The sequence below is a fragment of the Podarcis bocagei genome (genome assembly GCF_964188305.1).
Source record: "Podarcis bocagei genome assembly, chromosome: 2".
Lineage (NCBI taxonomy): Eukaryota > Metazoa > Chordata > Lepidosauria > Squamata > Lacertidae > Podarcis > Podarcis bocagei.
The window spans coordinates 116,526,462-116,552,642 of NC_138126.1; the positions used below are offsets into that span (position 1 = coordinate 116,526,462).

Genomic DNA, 26,181 nt, shown 5'->3' on the forward strand with positions numbered 1-26,181 from the left:
AACTGACTGCGGCTTTAAATATGCTCCAGAATCTTGAGCAGTCTGCAAAGGACCCCAGTGTGGACGCTCAGGGCTTCTTTAGCAAACAGGGCAATGTAGAACATTGTTCCTAGAGTAGAGAAAGTTTGAAAACTACGGGACACCACTGGCAGGCTATTCAAGCAGGAGCGCTGAGATCAGTGGGAGCGCGAGCCTGTGAGCTTAATTCAACTGTATCAGTGCTTCAGGAAATGCTCAATATTGCAGCGCATGTTGTGCCAGTATTATTAGAAGGAATTCCAAAGGGTGAGCGGAGCTTTCTGAGAAAGTAAACCTTGCTGCAAAGGTGGGAAGATAAATTGCAATGAACTCAGTCAATAAAGTTATATTTAGAAAGTAAGAGAAATGAATTCAGCCCCCTCCCCTTCTCATTAAATATCATTGCAGGAGATGAGAAACCACCTTTCGGGTGTTTTTATTCTCCTGCTTCACCTAGGTACAATATAATGAATTTCAGGTTGAATCTTTTCCCCCTGCAGATCAACTCGGATTCAGGCACATTAATCACTTCACCGGTTACAATAGGTTTAATGTGCTTCAATCGGCAGATCAAGCTAAGAGGGGGAGAGAGAGATTTCACACATGGTACTCAAAGATGAAGGCAGAATCTCAAAGGAATGGGTGGTTTTCTGCTTTCGTTCTGCATTAACGTGCCTGAGCATTTTTCCCCTACTTAATTCCCAATGTGCAGAATTGCTTGAGAGGAGACTTCCTACTTAGGTAACCGCACAGACACTTACCTGTGCTACAATGCTGAAATTTTGGCTAATTCTCGCCTCTTCCCCTTTCAGCTCTTAAAGGATAGCTTCAGAGAATTTGTCAACCAATCACACAACACGATGAATTCAGCAAGCCTCCTAGGCTTATTTGTAACTAAACACACTTGTAGTTGGAAAACGAGGCAATTTGCTGGTTAATAGCCCAGGATGGTCAACCGATGTTTCATTAACAAGAGCAGATGGTTAGGACCAGATCTGCTAATAGCAGGGCAGAGAGAAATAGTTGTGAAATTCTTATTGGGTGCCGTTACATTTAACGTTAAGGCTGATGTTCTGTGTTATTGTATTGTTATTTCAACAGTTTGGAATTTTTGTCATTGTATGTGTTGTAATTTATTACATATGTAAGCCATCTTGTGTCGGAAGATGCCCTGAAAAGTGGGACTGAAATTAACGTAAGAAGACGATTATGATAATGATTATGAGTAGTGGCAGTAGAATTATTATTCTTTCATATGAACCTGCCTGGACTTTGAGATCTTTGGTGGATGCTCCCAGAATCTGGAACTCTCTCCCTGGAGAAGCTAGACTGGTTCCCTCCTTGTTGCTATTCACCAGCAGGTAAATACTTTTTTGTTCCAACAGGCTTTTGGTAATTTGCTTGGTTTTCATTAAAGGGCTGGTGCCATACTGTTTTTATTGTATGTTTTAAACAATATATATATATATATATATATATATATATATATATATATATATTAGTTTTAATTCTATTAATGTTTAGTGGTTTTTAAAATGATTCCCCCCCCCCCCATGTTTTTAGCGATTCTCGTTTTTATCTGTAAGCTGTCTTCAGTCCCATCAGGTAGGGTATAAATAGATTAATATTAATAATAACAGATATGGATTGTGGCTAGCATCTCGTGCACATAACTTCCCAAACCAGGGGTCAGAGTACATGGGATACAGAGCAATTGGGAGTGTGTACAAAGCTAATAAGTGGACTTCTGAGTGCAAGGACTGCTCTATTTGACTCTTGGGGGGTTTTTTTGCATCTGGCTGGCAGATCAGGGGGGCAGATGCGACAAGATTTGAATTCTGCCCACCTTTGATATAGGTCTATATCTGCTTGAGCCAAACATTGTGTGACCCCTCCCCTTCAAAAGGCAGGGAAGAACAATTGTGAATTTCACCAACTGTGTACGGCAGTGTTTGCATCACAAAGGTTTGTATCCTGTGCAAAGGATGTGCGCCCTTTCCTCCACTGCATGTATTGGATTGTCGGAAGACAATCTTACTCGGCTAGGACTGATCACCAAAGAAGAAGAAGTATCAGATTGTTAACTTGGGTGGGTGGGTGTGAACTGGCCCCTGGGACAGGGCTGGAACCGGAAGGCATTAAAGGTCACCTACCTTTTCAACTCCTGGCAAGTAGAAGCGGAAGAAATGGAAGCAGTGAGAAATTTTACTTTCTTGGGCTCCATGATCACTGCAGATGGTTACAGCAGTCACGAAATTAAAAGACGCCTGCTTCTTGGGAGAAAAGCGATGACAAACCTAGACAGCATCTTAAAAAGCAGAGACATCACCTTGCCGACAAAGGTCCGTATAGTTAAAGCTATGGTTTTCCCAGTAGTGATGTATGGAAGTGAGAGCTGGACCATAAAGAAGGCTGATCGCTGAAGAATTGATGCTTTTGAATTATGGAGGAGACTCTTGAGAGTCCCATGGACTGCAAGAAGATCAAACCGATCCATTCTTCAGGAAATCAGCCCAGAGTGCTCACTGGAAGGACAGATTGTGAAGCCTGAGGCTCCAATACTTTGGCCACCTCATGAGAAGAGAAGACTCCCTGGAAAAGACCCTGATGTTGGGAAAGATGGAGGGCACAAGGAGAAGGGGATGACAGAGGACGAGATGGTTGGGCAGTGTTCTCGAAGCTACCAGCATGAGTTTGACCAAACTGCGGGAGGAAGTGGAAGACAGGGGTGCCTGGCATGCTCTGGTCCATGGGCCATGAAGAGTCGGACACAACTAAACAACAACAACACCTTTTCAACACCTTGCCAGAAGACTGCTGGCAATCTAAATGCTCTTTTTAGAATGGCTTCGTAGCTCTGAGAACTTTCAAAACTAACACAGACTCCAGATTGCTGTGTGTGTGATAAAATGCATAATGCCGTCCTCTCTGCTTCCTAGAATTTACAATGCTATTTATTCTTTGTTGGATTCTTATTTATTTTACGTAAACTTCTCTCCCCCCCCAAAAAAAAAATGCACTGAAAAATCAGTTCCTCCCTTCCCGTCGCTGAAGATTCTCAGTGTCTTGCAGATTGGGGCTCTCTCCAGCGGCTCGTCTTTCATCAATCATTCCTTTTCTCATACGTGCTGTCCAATCGTTGTTCCATAATGCTGTTTACTAAAAAATGAAAAACAGAAAAACCTAAATAAAATGTGCTGAGGTCAACACTGCAGTAATAACAAGAACTATAAAGCATGGAGGCAAACACATACCTCAGCACAAACCATCCTATTATTCTGAGATAAAAACTCAAGAGAGGGGTAGAGGAAATAACCCTGGGTGGGGGAGATGGCAGAGAACCTAAGAACTCTCCTAACATTTTTAACCTCTTTATGTCTCCTTTGTAAAATGTTAGTGGCCCAGTTATATTGATAGACTGTGAATGGGGCAGTGCATCACCCAGAAAGGGGCCGTAAAGAGCAACTTGTTTGTTCAAATTATGGAAACAGTATTTCTTTTTAAAAACGTGTCAGTGTACAGCAGGGACGAAATACAGCTTGTGGAGGCTAAATCTTCTTTTCAGCAACGTACGTGAAATCAAAAGTGGAGCTCAGCCTTTCAGGTGTTTTCAAAAGAAAGCCCAGTTGCATCACATGGTCCTTGCTCGTAGCCTTACAACGCAGAGAGCAGTGGGAACCTGTGGCTCTCCAGACATTGTGGGACCGGGCATGGTGAAGCCATGAGTGGGGACAGGCACACACACAAACAAGACACAATTGAGATACAGTACAAGTGTTGGAAAATTCCATTCCACCTTTAGTTGCAGACATGGAACTGTTGCATGTCACATGTCTGTTTATATACCAGCACAGTCTGCTGGGAACTTCCGTGTGTGTGTGTAGCTTTTGCTTTAGACTCTGTCTCTCTGAGGAGAAGAAAGGGATACGACGTTGTCAGGGGCTCAGGAACAGAGGCACAGGGGAGAGAGGAAATGGAGAGCGAAGGGGAAGGATCTGAGGGCAGTGTAGGGGAGTATGACAGTGACCCGAGAGATTCCATGAGCTTCTCCAGCGAATCAGAAGATTCCCAGAAGGAGGCGCCGATGGTCAGGGCAAGGGGGGTCCCAGGGGGAACACACCAGAAACAAGGGGCCAGTGGGGACTCCCAAAGCAGCAGCTGGAGATCAGGACCAGCTTCCCCACCAGAGCGTAGTGGGGGGGAAGAGTCCCATGTGTCAGGGCCAGCGTCTCCTCCAGCAGGGAGAGAAGATGAGTCACGGCTGACCACGCCTCCATCGGAGAGTGGGGGAACGGAGGGGAGGTCAAGTCCAACCAGCCTCCCCGAAGGGGGGAAGCAGTGACGGGAGCAGTGTAACGGTCAGGAGGAAGGTTGCCGGCTGGGCGCACGCGCCAAGTTCGAATGTACAGGCGCGTGGGACAGCAGAAAGCCCGGATAGGGAACCGGGTCCTAAAGCCCGCCGGAGGCAGGGGGAAGACTCAGGGGACTCAGCGTCAGAAGAGTCTAGGAAGGTGGAGACCCCAGCTGACAGGCGGACCCAGAGGAGGAAAGAGCAAAGGAAGAGGTGGAGCAAGGCTAGAGTCTTAAACTGGTGTCTGGTGGGAGGAGATTCAGACGGAGCTTCGGCGGTCTAGAGTTTCAGACGTAGAGCTGCACGCTGCTGCTGTGAAAGACAAACTGAACTGCAATAAAGACTTTTGTATATAACAACGAACTGGCGTTGGTCCTTTGTGAGCTGGGACCTCGGGCAGCTCTGACAGACGTGTTTTCTTTGTCCTGATTTATGCTTAATAAATCTTTAGCTGTTAGTATGTTTCCACAAGCCTCACGCCTGTTCTGTTTGCACAGTATGCTCTGCTAATATAGCATGCTTGGGCTTTTGAAGTCTGAGTCGCTGATTTACGTCGCACCAGAGATCGGGGAATCGTCATGGCTGGAAGGGCATGATCCAGCTGGGGGCTAGTCAGCTGGCATCTCGACCCCCGAAGGATGCCAACAAACAGTACTTGGGACAAAACTTTTATTGATTACAAATGTAAGCAAGTTTTCACAGAACTGTATAGTTGGGAGGGACACCAAGGTTTCATGCAGGAATCTCAGCTAAAGCATCCATGACAGATGGCCCCACCAACCTCTGCTTGGAAACCTCCAAGGGAGGAGAGTCCTCTACCGAGCGGGAGGCTGTTCCACTGTTGAACAACTCCCACCATTCCCTCTCTTGCGGAATGGCCCTGCACCCAATGTGGACGCGGGTGGCGCTGTGGTCTAAACCACTGAGCCTCTTGGGCTTGCCGATTGGAAGGTGGGAGGTTTGAATCCCCGCGACGGGGTGAGCTCCTGTTGCTCTTTCCCGGCTCCTGCCAACCTAGCAGTTCGAAAGCACACCAGCATGAGTAGATAAATAGGTACCATTGTGGCAGGAAGGTAAACAGCGTTTCCATGCGCTCTGGTTTCCGTCACAATGTCCTGTTGCACCAGAAGCGATTTAGTCATGCTGGCCACATGACCCAGAAAGCAGTCTGTGGACAAACGCCGGCTCCCTCAGACTGAAAGCAAGATGAGCGCCACACCCCATAACTGCCTTTGACTGGATTTAACTGCCCAGGGGTCCTTTACACTTCCATTTGTTTCCTCTTGCTTGCAAACCCAGTGAACTCCAATTCAGTGATACCATGCACATGCACACCGCCTCAGATGTACAGTGGTACCTTGGGTTAAGAACTTAATTTGTTCTGGAGGTCCATCCTTAACCTGAAACTGTTCTTAACCTGAAGCACCACTTTAGTTAATGGGGCCTCCCGCTGCCGCCGGAGCACGATTTCTGTTCTCATCCTGAAGAAAAGTTCTTAACCTGAGGTACTATTTCTGCGTTAGCGGAGTCTGTAACCTGAAGCATCTGTAACCTGAAACGTATGTAACCTGAGGTACCATTGTACACACCTTTGTCTAACAGTGACTTATGTTTTCAAATCGGATGGGAGCTAGTTGGAAGGTAAACGCATCGAACATCAGTATACCTCAATAAACTATGGGAGCTATATCTAGGGATTGTGGGTAACATCAACATATGTACTCCACTTCAAACACCAGTGGTGAGAGAGCACTGGAGCAGGAGGAAATGGTCATGCGTACAACACTATGGCACCAGGTTTACATGCGGCCTGCCTCTGAATACCAGGTGAAGTCTATTGCCTTCAAGCTTGGCTTGGAGGTTTTCTGTAGGCATCTGTGGAAAGTAGGGTGCTAGGCTAGATTAACCTTTAGTCTAAGCCATCTTGGTTCTTCTTAAGTTCAGTTCAGCCCATCGGATGAATTGGTTACCACTCAGTGAATATGGCTCCAGAGGGGAACTGTGTTCCCTCGATAAGAAGTACACACACACTCACTCTCTCCTAATACAAAAAAGATAAGAAAGGCTTATCGGTGATAGCTGGGTTGTGTTAGCTGTGCCACAGCACTGAGCCATCATTCAATAAGTGCAAGTATCACATGGCAAAACACGGACTTCGGAATCGATCTTTTCAAACGCATCTGTCAAACGGTGGAATGGAAAGGAATCTGTGGGTTTGCTAAACAAAACTTGAAGCACACAGGGGTTCTGATGTTTTGCTTCCATGTGCTTTATTTTAAACCCTTCCTGCCCTGTGAGATTCCACATGTATGCTGCGCCCTCTGACAAAGCCACTTCCGAGCTAGGGAGGAGGTGGGGTTGCGGGCTTCACGCCCCTCCCCACACACGCGGGGGCTGAAAGCAATACCAGGGGAATCCTCGGCTGGCCCGGGAGGCGTGGCCGGCTCTATTTATGGCTGGCGCCTCAGCTGATCAGGTTTTCCCTCCCCTCCCACCCTTTAGGCTAGGCTCTCTGACGTTGCTATGGACTTCGGTTGGTCGCCATCAAGGGACCTGGTAGTTATTTTTCCAATTGGCAGATTGGCATCAGCCATTTGGTTTTCGCCTACCTCGTAGCAAACCGTCACAACTCCCGGTATGGGCAGTTAGGCATTGGTGGGGGTATTATTATGCAGAAGAAGCGGGGAGAGGAAGCGCCATCACCTTCCCCCAAAACAAAGGGTAGTCTGGTAAAGGATTCCGGGGGGCGTGGCCTTGTCCTAAGCCTATGGAGGTGTGGGCCCACGGCACGCCCCCAAGCGGTGACCCCAGGGGAGCTCCTAGTTGATGTGCATCAGCGGGACTCCCCCTACTGGTGGTTAACCCTTACCGGTCTTCAAGCAAGCGGGCTGAAGCCACCGGTTAGTTGATAGGACCAATGCCTAAGCCAATACCGCTCAATTCCTGTAATCAATAAAATTGTGGCCTAATTTGACCCATTAACTCGAATTCTTGTGTCTCGTGTCTTTATTTCTGAGGGGGAGGCGGGAACTCGCCACGCAAACATGCACCTGGAACCTTGGTGGTAGAAAAAACATCTTGGAGGAGAGGGAGAGCAGCAGTTTAGAGAGTCTTTAAAGTCTTGACAAGACTTTACAACTGTGCCTTGCAGGTCTGCTGAAAACATGCTGATTGAGAACATGCTTGTAAACCGTGCAAAAATAATAATTGGTATGAGGGCCAAAGTCTAAGCAGAAAAGTAAAGGCAATTCTGAATGGTGGTCTTAAATTCACATTTCTATACAGCTTGATTATTCATCCTAATCCCAGTCCGAGAGAGAGATCAGAAAATGGGCACATTCATGATTAGACCCTCCAGAAAGAGACGTGCTTATCTGAACTTTTGTCTCTGAAAATGAAGTAGCTGCGACTATATGTCCAGACAGTGGGAGGGGGAGAATGGGAGCATCAATTTGGTGTAGCACTATGTGGTTACTATGATAATGTGCACATGTAACCCTGATGATAGAAACATGCATCATGTCTTGTTAGTACAAGGGAGAAACAGCTGCACCATGTACAGCTTTTAACCTGGAGGTTGTGTTCCAAGGGACCGTGCGAGTCAGTGAAATCACATCTACCGTATTTTTCGCCCTATAGGACGCACTTTTTCCCCTCCAAAAATGAAGGGGAAATCTGGGTGTGTCCTATGGGGCGAATGCAGGAAGACATCCACAGCCTAGGCAGCCCTGTGGGAGGTCCCGCAGGGCTGTCTAGACTGCGGATAGCAGCCTGCTTCCCGGAGCGTCGGGCGTCCTGAAAGCAGAGTGCCCGGCGCTTCGGGAACACATCCGCAGCCTAGGCAGCCCTGCGGGAGGTCCCGCAGGGATGTCTAGGCTGCGGATAGCAGCCTGCCGCCCAGCGCGAGGGGCGCCCTGAAGCAGAGCGCCCCCCACGCCCGGCAGACATCCGCAGCGTGGGGAGCCTTGCAGGAGTTCCCCGCAAGGCTCCCCACGCTGCGGATAGCAGCCTGCTGCCCAGCACGAGGGGCCCCCTGAAGCAGAGCGCCCCTCATGCCGGGGAGACATCCACAGCGTGGGGAGCCCTGCAGGCGTTCCCCACAGGGCTCCCCACGCTGCGGATAGCAGCCTGCCGCCCGGCGGGCAGGGTGCCCTGAAGCAGAGCGCCCCTCGCGCCGGGCAGACATGGGCCAGCCCCACAAGCTTGGGGGCAGCAGGGAGGCGCAGCGCCGCCATCCCGCTGTTCCTCAACCTGGTTCGGTTTCCCCGACCTGCTTTGGGGGGGGGAATAAAGGGGGGGAAATTCCTTTATTTCCCCCCCCCCAAAAAAACTAGGTGCATCCTATGGGACGGAGCGTCCTATGGGACGAAAAATACGGTATTTGAAACCACTGGGGAAACCCTGCAAACACCCCATTCTGCCCCTGCCCCATTCCACCCCTCTCTGTGTCATTTCTGGGTAACTTCCAGACTCAGCGCAATGCACGTGTGCACATTCACACGCGCATAAATGCCTGTACTTAGAAATCTTGCTAGCTTCTTTATGCGTATCCTGTGCTTCTTGGCATCTTACGGGCAACGCCCATCTTTTTGGCACAAGAATTAAACCTGCTGCTCTGCGGAAACCAGTGCTAGGTAGCAATTAACTTGTTTTTGTTGTTGTTGTTTTTTAAAAAAAGAAACCTCTTCTTTAATCAGCATTCTCCCCATTTATCAGTTTTGCAGAATGGCAGATTGCAAATATCCATGCCCTGTGCCTGTCCAAAATGCTTTTCATTTTACAGCACAGCCTCTGTTATGGCAGCCTTAGGACATGCTACTGTAATTCTGAAAATTACAACACGCAGGAAAAAAATGATACACTGGGGCGCCGTAAAGCAGCCTAATGAAGCTTGGCACTCTAAGCCAGGCATCCGCCCTATAATAAGGACAAGCTACCAACATATTTATTATGGCCTTTTACTAGTCAACCAGCATTAGTTATAGCCTTGGTAGTCACATTAGATTACAGCCACAGCACATTTTACTATAGCTGTCTATCCCGCTCAAACTGTCAATCATGCTGCAATGATTCCTTCATATCCTAATACTTTTACACTGCAGCCAAGCTGAAATAACACAAATGCTGCCTCACTAATAACTCCGTGGTTTCCCCAGCATTCTGTTTCGATACGTTCAGAATAAATTTTAATCTTCACCGTCGAGCAGAGTGGGTGAGATCAAGAAGTGCATTTAAAAAAAAAAAATCAGAGCAAAAACTCCACCAAACTCCAAGACCATCGCATTCTCATAAGCTCCTTCCTCAAACTCTAACTCTCTGCAGGCCTCAACAGTTGGTGCAAGGACTCTTGGGATTTCAATTGCAAAGGCCCGTGCAATTGCCAGGCGCTGCCTTTGTGCCTTTTCTGACCTTTCTGGAGTCTTCTGGGCTTGTTTTGGGGATTTTAAAAATCACTTCTGGGTTTGTTGCGATGCGCAGTTGCGTGCATATTGAATGTGCTTAAATTGGGGGGCTGCCTGTATTAGTATCACAGGAAAAAGAGCTGGAGGATTATCAGGAAATGCTAATCCTTCTCCCTATGAAAAACATGATGTCAGAATGCAACCTTTCATGTGCCTTTTCCTTATTATGTCCCTCCTGCTGCTGCTGCATGTTCCTATTGGAACCGGCCCTTCAATTAGCACCATTTAAGACCCAGATTCCCCAATTGCACCTATGGCAAATGTATTTTTAAGGCTGTAGTGTTGCCATGTGGAAATATTTTGAGCACGATGCTTGTTTGAGCAGATGGCGTGTGTTCGTTGACACACCAAGTAAAGATTTGCAGCACAATCCTATGCAAGAATGTATTCAATAAGCCGACTCCCAAGATTCCAAACTCGGTCTATCGTGAAATCACAATGAGCCTCTTTGATTTAGGAATGGAGCTGTTGGTTTGGTTTGGGTTTTTTAAGTGGTTCCAATACCCACATACAGTGGTACCTCGGGTTACATACGCTTCAGGTTACATACGCTTCAGGTTACAGACTCCGCTAACCCAGAAATAGTGCTTCAGGTTAAGAACTTTGCTTCAGGATGAGAATAGAAATCGTGCTCCGGTGGCGCAGCAGCAGCAGGAGGCCCCATTAGCTAAAGTGGTGCTTCAGGTTAAGAACAGTTTCAGGTTAAGTACGGACCTCTGGAACAAATTAAGTACTTAACCCGAGGTACCACTGTACTGATAAGTGCTGTGGGTGCCAGCACAAAATGGTGGCTGTAGACATAAAAAGAGGTGCCAATACGGGTGATTACTACGACCAAAAATCTGGAGAATCTGGAGAAATCTGACTATTTTTGTTTCTCATTTTTCCATTTAAAATCTGGGAGCTACTGATAGAAATAGGCTAAAATATAACACTATAGAAGTAACTTGGCAAAAGCTGTCGCTTTCATTCCCCAGTGTCCATCTCTCTGCTGGCACATTTCCAAGGCAGAAATGAGACACTGAACTCCAGCAATTAAAAGGATATTAACTGGCTTTTTAGATTTCCACATACACAGCCAGCATCACCACAGACACTAACGTGAGATGCCACTTTATACAATTAGTCGTTCGGGGAACACATGCCAATAAAGACCTTGCAGAGCTTTGCCTGGTGGTGGTATTGAACTGGAAAGCTACTCAGACAAACCCCTCCAGGTGCTTTGACATTAGCATCTTGATTTAGATGACATGGGACTTGTATTGGCACCAGCCAAGTCCACACTGATGAACCACACCAATTAAAATGGAACTCTGGGTAAGTAGATGCTTTATTTATAAATCACCCAATTGAAACTGCTTGTCCTGCAGAGAGTGGTAGGTATGCAAAAACCAACCAATCTACTTGTGAGATCTACATGATTGCGTATCTCTTATATGAAATTACTTCTGTACTTTAAAAGGTAAAGGTACCCCTAGCCATTAGGTCCAGTTGCGGGCGACTCTGGGGTTGTGTACTCATCTCGCTCTATAGGCCGAGGGAGCCAACGTTTGTCCAGACAGCTTCCGGGTCATGTGGCCAGCATGACTAAGCCGCTTCTGGCGAACCAGAGCAGCACACAGAAACACCATTTACCTTCCCACCAGAGTGGTACCTATTTATCTACTTGCACTTTTACGTGCTTTCAAACTGCTAGGTGGGCAGGAGCTGGGACCAAACAACGGGAGCTCACCCCGTCACAGGGATTCGAACTGCTGACCTTCTGATCAGCAAGCCCTAGGCTCTGTGGTTTAGACCACAGCACCACCAATGTCCCTTTTGTACTTTAGATGAAGTTTATGATGTTTTAGGCTGTGTTCTTAAGATGAATTGTATACCGTCCTAGGTACTTTGATTGAAGGGTGTTTTAAAAGCATGACGAATAAATAATAGGCACCTGTATATTTTTTTACATTATTCAAGTCCTTATTTGTATTTTTTTGTGTTTAAATGAATAATCTATAGAGCTAATGCACTTATAGTGTTATAAGAGAACTAGGTCCAGGTTTTTGTAGGCTTCTGAAGAAGACAACTGAAGCGACCTATAAGGTATGCTTTATACATTTATCTGGTTTTGTCTAGATAACACTGGTCAGCAGGTCATAATGCTTACCTACTTGGCACGAGATGCTTCATTTGGCTGATTTTTGCAGATTATGCTGCTATTACCTATTACAGTGGTACCTCGGGTTAAGAACTTAATTCGTTTTGGAGGTCCGTTCTTAACCTGAAACTGTTCTTAACTTGAAGCACCACTTTAGCTAATGGGGGCCTCCCACGCCGCCGCTGTGCAATTTCTGTTCTCATCCTGAAGCAAAGCTCTTAAACTGAGGTAATATTTCTGGGTTAGCGGAGTCTGCAACCTGAAGCGTCTGTAACCTGAAGCATCTGTAACCCGAGGTACAAGTACAGGACCAGATCAAACCAAAAAAAGTTCTGTTTCTGGTCAGTTGCAGCAATCCTGATTTTGATCTTTTGTGAAGACCTTTAGATCCCCACATGTTCCACAAAAAAGGCCATTCTAGATTTCTGCATTTCATTGCTAACGTAAAATCCATAAAGCTTCCCTGCTAAATTTGGTTAATGAACAACTTGCAATCCCCATTTCTTGTATCCCATCAAGGAGTTGTTGTCATCACCCCACCATCACTAATCTGCTTTCATTCTACATTCTTCAAATGCTGAAAACAATCTGATTCACATTGGACAGTACTGATATTAAACATATACTTCTCTCTCAAAATGTGCTTTATTTGAAATGTCTCCAGAGATAGATTATATCGAGCAATGAGGTAGTAATTTAAATGTGTCATGCAAATCGGCTTACAGGTCCATTACCACGCATCTTTATTTCTACAAAGAACACTTCTTCATAAGCCTCTAATAACAGCTCTTGCAGGAAATAGCTATATATATATTATTTTTTTACTTCAAATATTTAATATGGCACCATTTAAGAGTTCGTTTTCTTCGCTCTATACCGCAGATCAGTGTTACAGAGTGTAATGATAGGGTTATTTTCTCTTTCAAAAATAAGATTGTGTGGATCTGGAAAAGCTTTCTTTCTTTATTAAACAAGAGCCTTGAGGCCATAATACAAGTTTTCTCATAAATGAGGAAAGTATATTCTTCTTATCCATCCAAGCTAAGGAAGAGATTGCTGTTCATGAAAGCAAAATATACTTTCAGGGATAATTTGAGAGCCAAGTGCATAGCTGACTTGTTCTTCTGACAGGAATACTTCTTAATTGTTGGCAGTTAGGAAAAATCAGGAAGAGATGACCAAGCCATCATGTAGCACCCTGCTTGTGGTTAATGCTTAGCTGGAATGAAATATTCAACGCAGCAATAGAGAAATTAAAATAATAATTTATTTGTCAGACAAATAGATGGTAATGCCACCCACTATCTATCCTTCTGATAATTTTAAATCATATAGAAATTATTATACATTATATTTTGTAGTTCTCTGTAAAACTGCTTTTAAAGAGTCTTCACTGGACTTTACTGGCCTATTATCATGGAGTTGGTTGTTGACTACATCAGTTGAACTGAGGTCCCATCAAAGACAATGGGGCTTAACTCATGACAATCTTGTCCCACTGATTTCAATGGAACCTTCATTCCATATATGGAGACTGGATCAGATGCTTGAATGCTGCGAGCCAATGAGCAACAACGCATCCTCTGCATCATAGTGAGGGATCCACCCTTCCCCCCCTTTCTGTCTGTGTTTGGGAGGAAAGCAGGGCAGGAACCTGGAAGGAAAAGGAAGCAAAAGAACACGTGTGTGTGTGTGTGTGTGTGTGTGTGTGTGTGTGTGTGTGTGTGTGTTCAGTCTACCTGATAATGTCTTCCTACTGCGAACTCCAGGCTAGGCAAAAGCACTGCTCACAGAATCATCCAGAATCAACTCAGGGCATACCCTCCAACATTTCTCTGATGAAAACAGGGACGTCCTATTCCATCATCATTATGATTATTCCCTGGCCGTCCGGCTGGGTTGCCCAGCCACTCTGGGCCACTTCCAACATGTATAAAAACATACTAAAACATTAAACATTAAAAAAAAAACTTCCCAATACAGGACTGCCTTCAGATATCTTCTAAAGGTTGTAGAGTTACTTATATCCTTGGCTGAGGGATCACATAATCCCATACTCTCCATCAGTCTTCCAAAGAAAATAGAGATGTCCATACCCTCCAATATTTCCCAATGAAAATAGGGATGTCCTAAGGAAAAGCAGGGCATTTCGGGATCAAATCAGAAACCGGGACAACTTCTGTAAATCCAGGACTGTCCCTGGAAAATAGGGACACTTGAAGGGGCTGAGGGGGCAGAGATCCAGAACTAACAAAACCGTCATGCCAGACTTTTTTTTAAACCCATGAGTGTAAAGATAAAAGTGATGTACCTTGAATTGCACATTCTGTATCTAGTTTGGTAAGTCAGACCCAAGCAGAAGGCAGGTCTAGCAAAATAAGTCAAGACCTGTTATGTTTAGTTCTTTAGTAATAAAATTGTTTCATATATATATGTGTGTGCAAAAACCATATATATATATATATATGGTTTTTGCACATATTTTCCAACATAACTCAAAAAACAACGTAACAAATCTTTGGCTATCACAGCCTAAGACTTTCTTCAACTTCTAATGGTTTTATTCCTTCTAATGGTTTTATTAATTCCTTTCTGATTTTGCATTTTGTTACTATACTTATTACTAGAAATCAAATAATAATAATAATAATAAATTTTATTTATACCACGCCCTCCCCAGCCAGAGCCGGGCTCAGGGTGGCTAACACCAGTAAAATTAGAGTAAAAACATAATGGGGGGGGAACCAATTTAAAATACAGGCTAAAATGCAATTTAAAATGCAGCCTCGTTTTAAAAGTAGCCCATAGATCAAGACCATAAGGGGAGGGAAACATAAGGGTCAGACTGAGTCCAAACCAAAGGCCAGGCGGAACAGCTCTGTCTTGCAGGCCCCGCACTATTTTTAACCCTTTTAGCAATAACTTGTAAAGTCCTCCTTACAAAACTTCCTAATAAAATTGTTTCTTGTCCAGCTCCTTTGACCTGCTAAACTTTAAACAGAGAATATTACAATGAATTCCTAAAAAGCTAACTATGTTTTCAATTATTCCATTGCAAAAGATGAGTTTGCCAGCCTGTAGTAGGACAAGTGAGTTCTGTCAAAACCATGCCATTGTGAACTTGGCACTAAACAATCTGGAATAAGTGCACAGTGCTCCTGTGAGTTCACCCCATCACATGCTAATCAAGACTGACCATTGCAAAAGTGTGGCTGTGGCTCCGGTTCACAACTAGAATAGATCACAATATCAAAAGAGCGGTAAAATGCTGAATTTCAGACACCACGGAATTCAGCAGCAAGCCTAATGAAAAGTTCTAGCAAAACAAAAACAGGGACATCTGGTATCACAGAATCTGGGCAGGCACACAAAACTGACCAAAAATAAAACACAGCAAAAAACTTGTACAACTGCAGAATACGTGCAAGTGGATAAGAAGCAGTCATGGTGTACATATTTATTCCTTTCACACCGAAGGTTGATGGTGCAATGCCAAAAATGGTATCGCTTCTAGGATATGGAACTACTCTGTGAACACATTCCTCATGAGGATCTGTGAAATTCCTGGTTCTGCTACATGCTGGGACTCCAAAACAACAACAACAGGGCAGGCAGGGTGTCAGGCACCTGACTGGCCACAATGCATGTCTAGTAGGATGTGGGTGGCGCTGTGGTCTAATCCACTGAGCCTCTTGGGCTTGCCAATCAGAAGGACGGCAGTGCAAATCCCAGCGACAGGGTGAGCTCCCATTGCTCTGTTCCAGCTCCTGCCAACCTAGCAGTTTGAAAGCACACCAGTGCAAGTAAATAAATAGGTACCACTCCGGTGGGAAGGTAAACAATGTTTCCATGCGCTCTGGTTTCCATCACGGTGTTCCGTTGCACCAGAAGCAGTTTAGTCATGCTGGCCACATGACACAGAAAGCTGTCTGTGGACAAACACCGACTCCTTCGGCCTGAAAGCGAGATGAGTGCTGCAACCCCATAGTCGCCTTTGACTGAACCTAACCGTCCAGGGATCCTTTACCTTTACTTTTTGTGTGTTCAGACCCAGAAACCTCCCCCCTAAATAAATTCACACTTGACTCAAATTTTGGTTTTGGTTTTTGGCAGAATTTAAGCCACAACTTTATTGATTACAGAAACTGACTGGTTGCATAGGCTCTGGTTTGACTAGCTCCCTGCCACGCAGGTAGCGCTGACCCACAGCTCCAGCATAGGTCAGCCAAGGGTGAACACCTGGATAAGCGGAAAGCCAGGAACAGGCTATCTCCGCCACCCAAATGTCCCCCTGGACTCAGGCAAAGGCACAACCCCCTCTCAGGGGTTGACCAAACCACTGAGTCCCTGGATTCCTTTAACGGAATACCCTTCACAAAGGGATGGCGAGAGTGTTCTCCCATCCCTATCACCTGAACCAGAGCCTATCCGCAACCTTACAAGTTATGACGATTTACTACGCGGCAGGTGAAATGGCAACAGCAAATCAGCGAAGTGGGGAAATTCCTGCCATGCCCCTGTCCCAATGACAGACGACACACGACGGCATAGCAATGTCAAGCGCAAAGCCCTAAAAGTAGGGAGAGGTGGGCGGGTGTTCCGAATGCACGCGCCAAAAGAGGAAGCTCTGGGTCACGTGCATGGGTTTAAATAGGTTCCTCAAACCGTTTGGACTGCGTCCCATTGGCCAGATTGCACCCAGCTACGAGGGACCTACCAATCGGGTGTTGTGGCTGACCAATCGTACCCACCCACAACACAGGGTGTCCAGGTCTCACCGCAATACGTGCCCTCTTTAAGGGAGGACCCAATTTACCTAGTGGGTGGCATTTGGTTGGATATGTGAGAAATTGTGCAGGCTTGGTGCAAATATGTTATGCAGGTCCAGGGTCAGTGTGTGAAATCCTTGGACAGGTGCCAGGAGCTCATAAGCCTGGCAAGGGCCCAATACCTGATGCCTACCTCAATTTCCCCTCCTAACCTGGCACTCTGAGCATCACCAGCCAGCTGAGTTTAGCCACACTTTTAATTTCCCACAACATTCCATGCAAGTGTTGTGGTTTTACGATTTTATGATTCCCACCTGCCCAGTGCTTCAAAGGAAACAACAGAAAAGTCTCAAAGACAGCACCGGAAAGAATATATTCATCAAATAATAATAGCTCTTAATAAAACAATAAAATGTTGAGTGCATTTTCCCTGATGACAACCTTCCTCGGGGCCAGAAGACTGCACGATTCTCCTGTCAAAGAAGCATCTCTCTCACTGATTTAGTAGGGCTATTATTACCTGATAAAGGCACTTTTCAGAATCATTTTCGGTTTTGCCTCTCCTTTTGCTGCTAACAAACAAATGATACAGCATGGCAGTAACGATGAAACCTCTTTTTTTAGTACTGGTTCCTTTTTCCGAAACAGAAGAGAAAGGAGCGTCCCGTGATCTCACCACCATTGGAAGGAGCCAAATGTCGAACATGGGTTTCACCAGATAAAACAAGAAATGGCAACCTTTTGTCAGCTCCACTGCTAGGAATGTGTAATTTGCAAACAGCTGGAGCCAGAAACACAGCATTTTCTTAGACAACACCCAGAGGTGATGAGCTCAAAACAGAGATATGAGGGGTAAATAATCAAGCAGGGGAGAGAAGGGGAAGGAAAGCACAGTATGGGGATTTTGATTGACATCTGCATGACCCTGGGATTTCATACACCCTTATGGAAAATTGAAAAGCTGTGAAGTGTTGGAGGCAAAAAATAAATAAATCTCAGGTGCTGAGACTGCAGGGAAAGCACCCAATTCACTGTTGCCTCCCCAGTTGTTTTTAAACAGAAGACAGGTTTCAGAAGTATAAACAGAGAGTGGATAAGCATCAATCTCTCTCACTTTTATTTTTTCCTAACAAGAAAATCCTTCATCCTTCCTGCCACAGGTAGGAACCTCAAAGCAACATCTCTCACACCATCTGGCATATTCCTGACGTCTGACACGGCTTGTTTGCCTGAAATGCAAAGCTCACTGCAGGCCGATGAGTTTTTATATTGCAGTCATTTCCACCTCCTCCTCAGGATTTAACATGGTGAAACAAGGTACAAAAGCCAGGACACAACATGTTACAATGTGACAAGATGAAATGATAATTTCTACAAATAGTAATTCCATGGCATCTCAGGTGGAAACGAGATTTGCATAAATCCCATTATGATTTTGGTCTCTGGCTCCTGTTGTTGTTAATGCTATGCTTTACGGTGCTATAAATTGAATTACAGCAATACTGTTCTGCAGTTGCAAGACAGGGAAATCTCATAGTCGGGTGTATCAAATTCCCCTCAGGCAGGTTTTACGGGAGAGAGGGGTCCTGGGGGAGGTTTCCCCTGAGCTCTGTCTAAATTAGGGGGAGGGGGACTGCGCAGAAAATAAACCTGAATGTATTATTATTTTTTAATCCTCAAAGGAGAGATAACATGATTGAGGCAATAGTCTGAAGTCAAATGATGCAGTTCTACAGGTGAAGCTTAATAATAATAATAATAATAATAATAATAATAATAATGCCCCCCCATCTGGATGGGTTGCCCCAGTCCCTCTGGGCAGCCTCCAAAACATTTAAAAACATAATAAAATATAAAACATCAAAAACTTCCCAATATAGGGCTGCCTTCAGATGTCTCCTAAAAGTTGTGCAGTTGTTTATCTCCTTGACATCTGACGGGTGGTCATTGCACAGGGTGGGCGCCACTGCAGAGAAGGCCTCTGCCTGGTTCCCTGTAACCTCACTTCTCGCAGCGAGGGAACCGCCAGAAGGCCCTCAGAACTGGACCTCAGTGTCCGGGCTGAGCAATGCAGGTGGAGATACTCCTTCAGGTATAATCAAATCAAAACATAAAACCAAAAAATATATAATCAAAATACAAACAACAGCCCAGTAACCGCCCGCCCCCCTTTACCCTTGTCCCAGGGCAGGTTACAACAATTTAGGAGCAGGGAAACTGGGGTTCAAATCTCCACTTAGCTATGAAGCTCACAAGGTGACCCAAACCTAGTCACTATATCTCAAATTACCGTATTTTTCGCCCTATAGGACGCACCGGCCCTAGTTTTTTTTTGGGGGGGGAATCAAGGGGAAATTTTTATTTCCCCCCCAGGTTTGCACAGCCATCCCCAAGCTAGAAGAGGGAAATGGAGCGCTCCATCTCCCTCTTCTGCCTTCAGGGACAGCTTGCCCCGCTATCCCCCAAGCTTGTGGGGCTGGCAGGGGGGAGAAGCAAGCTTGTTTCTCCCCACCCCCAGCCAGCCTCCAAATCAGGTCGGGGAATAACGGGGTGGCAGAGCTCCGCCACCCCGCTATCCCCCTAGCTTGAGGGGCTGGCAGGGGGGAGAAGCAAGCTTGTTTCTCCCCCCCCCCCGCCAGCCTCCAGATCAGGTCGGGGAATAGCGGGGTGGCGGCGCTGCGCCTCCCCGCTGTCCCCCAGCTTTTGGGCTGCAGGCTGCTGCCCGCAAGCCTTGTGAGCCCGCGGGACATCCCGCCGGGCTTGCAAGACTTGCGGATAGCTTCCTGAAGCCTGGAGAGTGAGAGGGGTCAGTGCGCACCGACCCCTCTCTCTCTCCAGGCTTCAGCGAAAGCCTGCATTCGCCCCATAGGACGCACACACATTTCCCCTTCATTTTTGGAGGGGGAAAAGTGCGTCCTATAGGGCGAAAAATACGGTAGCCAAAACCTCACACAGCTGATATGACGATAAATTGGGGGGCATTTTTTTTAGATTTGCCTTGAGAGAGTCTTTAAGCCTCTTTTGTTGACCACCAGCATTGTTGACCACCATTTTAAAGTTTGGAATAGAGTGGTTGCTTTGGAAGACGAGAATCAGGCATTCGCACAACATGACCAGTCCAACGAAGTCGACGTTGAAGAAACATTGCTTCGACGTTGGTGATCTTTGCTTCTTCCAGTACACTGGCACCAGTTCGCCTCTCTTCCCAAAGCAACAACATTTCCAAAGCAACAACATCAAGGGCAGCCCCACATAGATTGCATTGCAGAAATCCAGCTGCGAAGTTACCAGTGCTATGGGTCGCTATGGCCAGGCTATCCCTGTGTCACTTGTGCTTCCAGTGACAGTATTGGATCTAGGAGCACTCCCAGATTACACAGAGGGAGGGAAACCACCCCAGAGCAGGCAACTAAGTTGTGCTAATGGAAGCTGCACACAGGAAAAAAGGAAAGGATCAGAATGAAATGCCAAACAAAAACAAGACAGAGCAAGTAAGCTCCAGATGCTCCAAGAGTGTGAATTAAGCCACACTATATATAATCATGGGGACGCAGGTGGCACTGTGGGTTAAACCACAGAGCCTAGGACTTGCCGATCAGAAGGTCGGCGGTTTGAATCCCCGCGACGGGGTGAGCTCCCGTTGCTCGCTCCCTGCTCCTGCCAACCTAGCAGTTCAAAAGCACATCAAAGTGCAAGTAGATAAATAGGTACCGCTCCGGCGGGAAGATAAACGGCGTTTCCGTGGGCTGCTCTGGTTCGCCAGAAGCGGCTTGGTCATGCTAGCCACATGACCCGGAAGCTGTACACCGGCTCCCTCTGCCAATAAAGTGAGATGAGCGCCGCAACCCCAGAGTCGGTCACGACTGGACCTAATGGTCAGGGGTCCCTTCACCTTTACCTATATATAATCATGGAATCGTAGAATTAGAAGGCACCCTGAGGGTCATCTAGTACAATTCCCCCTATGCAGGAATCTCAACTAGATCAAACATGGCCGATGGCCATCCACCTTCTGCTTAAAAACCTCCAGTGTGGGCCTAGAGTTTCACAGGAGATCTCTAAAGATGTAAATTGTTTCAGTGGCCATTTTGTCTCCTTAGGGAAAACATGGGGCTATGGTTCTGTCGGGGAGGAGACCGAACTTTAACAGAGAATTCTCAGCACCCTCATCAAACTACAGTTCCAAAGATTCTGTGGGGGAAGCTATGGAGACTACACTGGGATCAACCTGCTTTAAGTGTGTAGCTATAGACGTGTCCTTGGAAACACTAGAATGATATCTGTTAATTAATTTACTTGATTATGCAAGTTTATATTACAGGACAATGTTATAGAACACCTTTGAGTTCATGCCAATATGTAGCCTCATTTATTTCTCACTGCCAGCCACTGAAATATAAGAATTGTAATTGGGTGAAAATATTCAGTGTCATTATTTTACCATAAGAGGTATCAGCTGTTGATGGCACCCTATAGCTTGTTTTTTTTCTTGTGCACGCTGATGAACAGCTGCTAATAAAGAAATCGCCACTTATAAGCAGAATTTTTTTTCTTTTAAAAAAGTTATGGATTTAATTTTCCCTGTAGTTGTTGTTGGGAGAACTTCTGATAAATCACAAAGTTGAGCAAATCTCATGACATGCATTGTACTTGCAGAAAACAAACACTCAAAGGAATATATAGGTTGAGCAGGGGGAAGTCGATGCCCATTATATTATTGAGATATGAACTGCCCCATAAATTAAAAAGCCAAAAGCAGGATAATACCTTTATCAGGCTAACTAAAAGGTCACAAAGTAGTGATGATGAGAGGTCACCAACATGGCTCATGCGTTCCTGCAGAAGGTTGTTGTTCAAGGACAGGATCACACTTCAAAACGACCTTGACAGATTAGAGAACTGGGCAAAAACAAACAAGATGAACTTTAACAGGGAGAAATGTAAAGTATTGCACTTGGGCAAAAAAAATGAGAGGCACAAATACAAGCTGGGTGAAACCTGGCTTGAGAGCAGTACATGTGAAAAGGATCTAGGAGTCTTGGTTGACCACAAACTTGACATGAGCCAACAGTGTGACGCGGCAGCTAAAAAAGCCAATGCAATTCTGGGCTGTATCAATAGGAGTATAGCATCTAGATCAAGGGAAGTAATAGTGCCACTGTATTCTGCTCTGGTCAGACCTCACCTGGAGTACTGTGTCCAGTTCTGGGCACCACAGTTCAAGAAGGACACTGACAAACTGGAACATGTCCAGAGGAGGGCAACCAAAATGGTCAAAGGCCTGGAAACGATGCCTTATGAGGAACGGCTAAGGGAGCTGGGCATGTTTAGCCTGGAGAAGAGGAGGTTAAGGGGTGATATGATAGCCATGTTCAAATATATAAAAGGATGTCATATAGAGGAGGGGAAAAGGTTGTTTTCTGCTGCTCCAGAGAAGCGGACACGGAGCAATGGATCCAAACTACAAGAAAGAAGATTCCACCTAAACATTAGGAAGAACTTCCTGACAGTAAGAGCTGTTCGACAGTGGAATTTGCTGCCAAGGAGTGTGGTGGCGTCTCCTTCTTTGGAGGTCTTTAAGCAGAGGCTTGACAACCATATGTCAGGAGTGCTCTGATGGTGTTTCCTGCTTGGCAGGGGGTTGGACTCGATGGCCCTTGTGGTCTCTTCCAACTCTATGATTCTATGATTCTGTGATTCTAAGTCTCCTAGCTGTTCCTACACTCCATTTTAAGACCGAGACTGAAACCAGTGCAGATTCCAAGCTCCAATCCTACATGTAACTACGTAAGATCAATGGGACCTACTTGTGGGTAGAGATGTATAGGATTGGGTTGTAGATCTGTTTAAAACAACAACTGCTGTTTGCATCAACACAGGGCATATCAGGGGAAAGGGCTTCTACAGGTTTCGTTCAGTTCTTAAGGTGGTGCTTGAAGGCTGTCAACTCTGCAGTTGAGTTTCGAACTATGAGGGAAACCACTGCGGTTGACATGTGCCCCTGACTCATTTGAAAAACAGCAAGAGTCCTGGGGTACTTTAAAGACTTTTATTACGGCACGAGCTTCTGTGAACCACTGATTATGGAGGACCCTGTCCTCAATGTTATTTTCTTTAAGTATTATAGAAACACACAATTACAAGTATACAAAGCATGTATTTTAAAAATATATTGATTTATAATGAACTTTTCAGGTTTTATGGAAGTGACTATCATTTGTTATTATTTCTATCATTTCTATCATAAGCTCAGCCAAATATACTGTAATATGTTTAAGTTGAAGAATGACAATGGGAGAGTGTGGTAGATCACTGTCGGTTTTTTATACTGGATGGTAAGATCACAGCCTACTTGAAGTTGGACATGCCCGCTGTAGCACTTTTAAGCATCTTTCGTTAAATGTCTGCCCAGCACTGTATTTAAAATTCCAAGCCACCAGGTGGTCTCGTTTTTCTGCAGTCTGCTAACCCACAAAAAAATCAGTTTCCACCCTAAGATGCGCTGCTCTAAAACTATCCAGGCATCAACACTTTTGAAGTTGCTGTGCCACAAAAGTCAGAAGTTTGTGTTTTAAAAACAAATTCCTATAGTCAGATTTAGAGCTGAAGGATCAAAAGTAGGGGTCGGCAAACTACGGCCCGTGGGCCGGATCTGGCCCAATTGCCCTCTGAATCCAGCCCGCAAATTGTTCTGCGATCGCCACTTGGATCGGCGCGATTGCCTTTTCTTTTTCTTTCTTTTTCGGGCACTATTTTTTGCAAAAAGAACCCCCAAAACCCTGGACTATTTCTCCCAGCATGCTCTGAGATTGCTCAGACTTCCATGACGCTGGCCAATCCGAAGCCTTAGCAACCTTAGGCCTCCCCTCCATAGGCCTGTTTGACACGAGCCGGCGGCCCGTGCTGACCCCTTCCGGAGACTCGCTGCTCCAATCAGGGTGAGGTGCATGGCAGGGCGCCTTGTTGATGTCTAGCTCTGAGAAGGGAGGAGAAGCAAAGGGTCAGGAAGAAACGGGAGCAAAGAGCCTGCGAGGAGGGAGGAGGAGGAAGAAGAAGAGTTTGGATTTGATATCCCGCTTTATCACTACCCTAAGGAGTCTCAAAGCGGCTAACAATCTCCTTTCCCTTCCTCCCCCACAACAAACATTCTGTGAGTTGAGTGAGGCTGAGAGGTTTCAGAGAAGTGTGACTGGCCCAAGGTCACCCAGCAGCTGCATGTGGAGGAGTGGGGAATCGAACCCGGTTCACCAGATTACAAGTCCATTGCTCCTAACCACTACACCACAGGAGGAGGACTCTTCTGTGCTGCTGGGTGGTGGCACATTAGCAGCATGGTCATGGACACCCTGGGGTAGGGGCCCTTCCCGGCAGGGTGACTGTGGCCCCTCCACGCAAGCCAAGACCCAGCACCAACGGGGCACCCCCTCCCCAGCCCAGCCCACTCTGTCGCTGAGGGAGTGAGTATCTCAGCCGCTCTGTCTCTGAGGGAAGGAGGGAGGGAAGGCGTGTGCATGTGCACATGTGTGTGTGCAAGCGTGCGCATGGTCCGGCCCACCACAAGTTCTGAGGGACAGTGAACCAGCCCCCCGCATAAAAAGTTTGCTGACCCCTGATCAAGAGATATGCTTAAAAAAATTAAAAGGCAAATCAATCTTTTAATTTACTCTTCATCTGATTAACCACATCATAATTAGTGTTGTCCTGGATTCCAAAACCGAATTAAGAGGAACTTGCAAAGCAATTAATTTGCTTCTATTGTGGGAAAGGTGCTGGCATTCAGAGAGTGAGCCCCAATGTTATTTCCTATAGAAATTCTGACATTGGCAAAGCTTCAAAAGGTTTTGTAAATACATCCTCCAAGGAGTCCACGTTTTTTGTTTAATGTCTTGACTCAGACTGACTCTCACTGTATCCTCCTGAACAAAACTTTCCCCGTTTCCATATCCCTGGTGCTGTCGGTTGCTAAGCAACACATCAAAGGTCACAGTCTTTCTCCGACTAATTAACAGATTTCACCTAAACTTCCAAAAGATTGCTAAGCAACAGCCGCATCAACAATTTCCTTTACCCCGCTTCTGATGCAGAGCATACCTTGAAAACGTACCTGTGGCCAAGATACATGCTGGGTCCATGTAAATTTGCTCTACAGTCTAGACCAAGAAGCATTGCAGGTGGGAATCTTCTGCAATAAACATCTAAAGATGGATTCCCAAGGGCATGCAATTAATATAACTATCATGTAAAAGGCTGTTTTTCCCCTATCTATATTATGCCATTTATCTCAGTTTAATCCTTTTCATTGTACATAATTGGAGCCCATCAACGGGGACAGAACTTGCAAGAAACAGGATTCCCATGTGGTAAATTTCATGAGATCTAAGCCATGTAAATCTACACCAAGTTCACAAATTGAGTGGAAGAGGTACCGCATAAAAAAAATCAGTAAGCAGCTCACTTTGTTCCATAGAAGGAAATGGCAGCCACTGAGCCAGTCTTGCCTTCCTCCTTCATTTGCATAACCCTTTATAAATCATGTTCATCGTTGGAAGCAGCCATCCTACCTTGTGCTCCTGAGAATTTAAAGGAACAATTGTAAGCCCTTTGGACTGGATATGAAACACTGGAATAGGGGGTCAGTGGCTGTTTTTAGGTTCCATGCCCGAGGAGAAAATGAAAATTAAAACATGCAGGACCAGAAGTATAGGAAACCACTTTATACCGTAGGAACAGTGGCATAGCGTGGGGGGGGGGGGGACAGGGACATTTGCCCCGGTGCAAAATTGTTAGGGGCACAAAGTTTCAACACCCGGTGCTGCCTCAATGCAGCTGCGTGCTTCTGTCACTGTGCTCCGTCGAAATCAGCTTCTCTGTGCGAACCAGGATGTGACCTCTCCAGACAATGGAACGACTCTTGTTATCTCTGTGGCTGTGACTTCCTGGGTGACATGGATGCCATTGGGCAGTTGAATGTGCATGTGTACTCTGTCCATTTCCCTCTCCCCACTCCTCCATGCAGCCCCAGGCACTGGCAACCCATGCTACACCACTGCATAGGAAGCTGCATTGAGGACTTGACACCCATCAGCTACCCCTCACATGGTTTAGAGAGCCAGTCGAAGGCGTTCCCAGTGCGTGGCTGCTGTTGCATGCTGACAGTTTCTAGGAGCCACAGGTGAGAGCTGAGTGCAGGGAGGGGACCAAAAGTGGACAAACTACCCCAGAACATGTTCCCCACCAGAGGTACTAACCCTCCTCTAATAGCCCATACACTTCCTACTGAAGTAATGGGTTCCCAAAACCCAAAACTGACTGTGCAGGCAGTTTTTAAACTGCACCAAAATCCCCATTTCTCCTTAGCTAAAATGCATAAACTTTAGCCGTTGAGCAAATGCAAAACAAGAACACAGCTCTCTCCCTTATCTCTTCCCTTGACGGCAA

At 45.9% G+C, this 26,181-nt stretch overlaps 1 protein-coding gene across 6 annotated transcripts in view; it reads right to left on the reverse strand.

Moving 5' to 3' along the window:
* Positions 1 to 2,992: 2,992 nt before the first annotated feature.
* Positions 2,993 to 26,181, reverse strand: part of LOC308580216 (uncharacterized protein) — a 161,792-nt gene continuing 138,603 nt past the window's right edge. For all 6 annotated transcript variants that reach the window (XR_014004714.1, XR_014004715.1, XR_014004716.1 and 3 more), the window contains one exon: positions 2,993 to 3,177. The gene's annotated coding sequence lies outside the window, so the exon portion shown is untranslated. The remainder of the gene's footprint in view (positions 3,178 to 26,181) is intronic.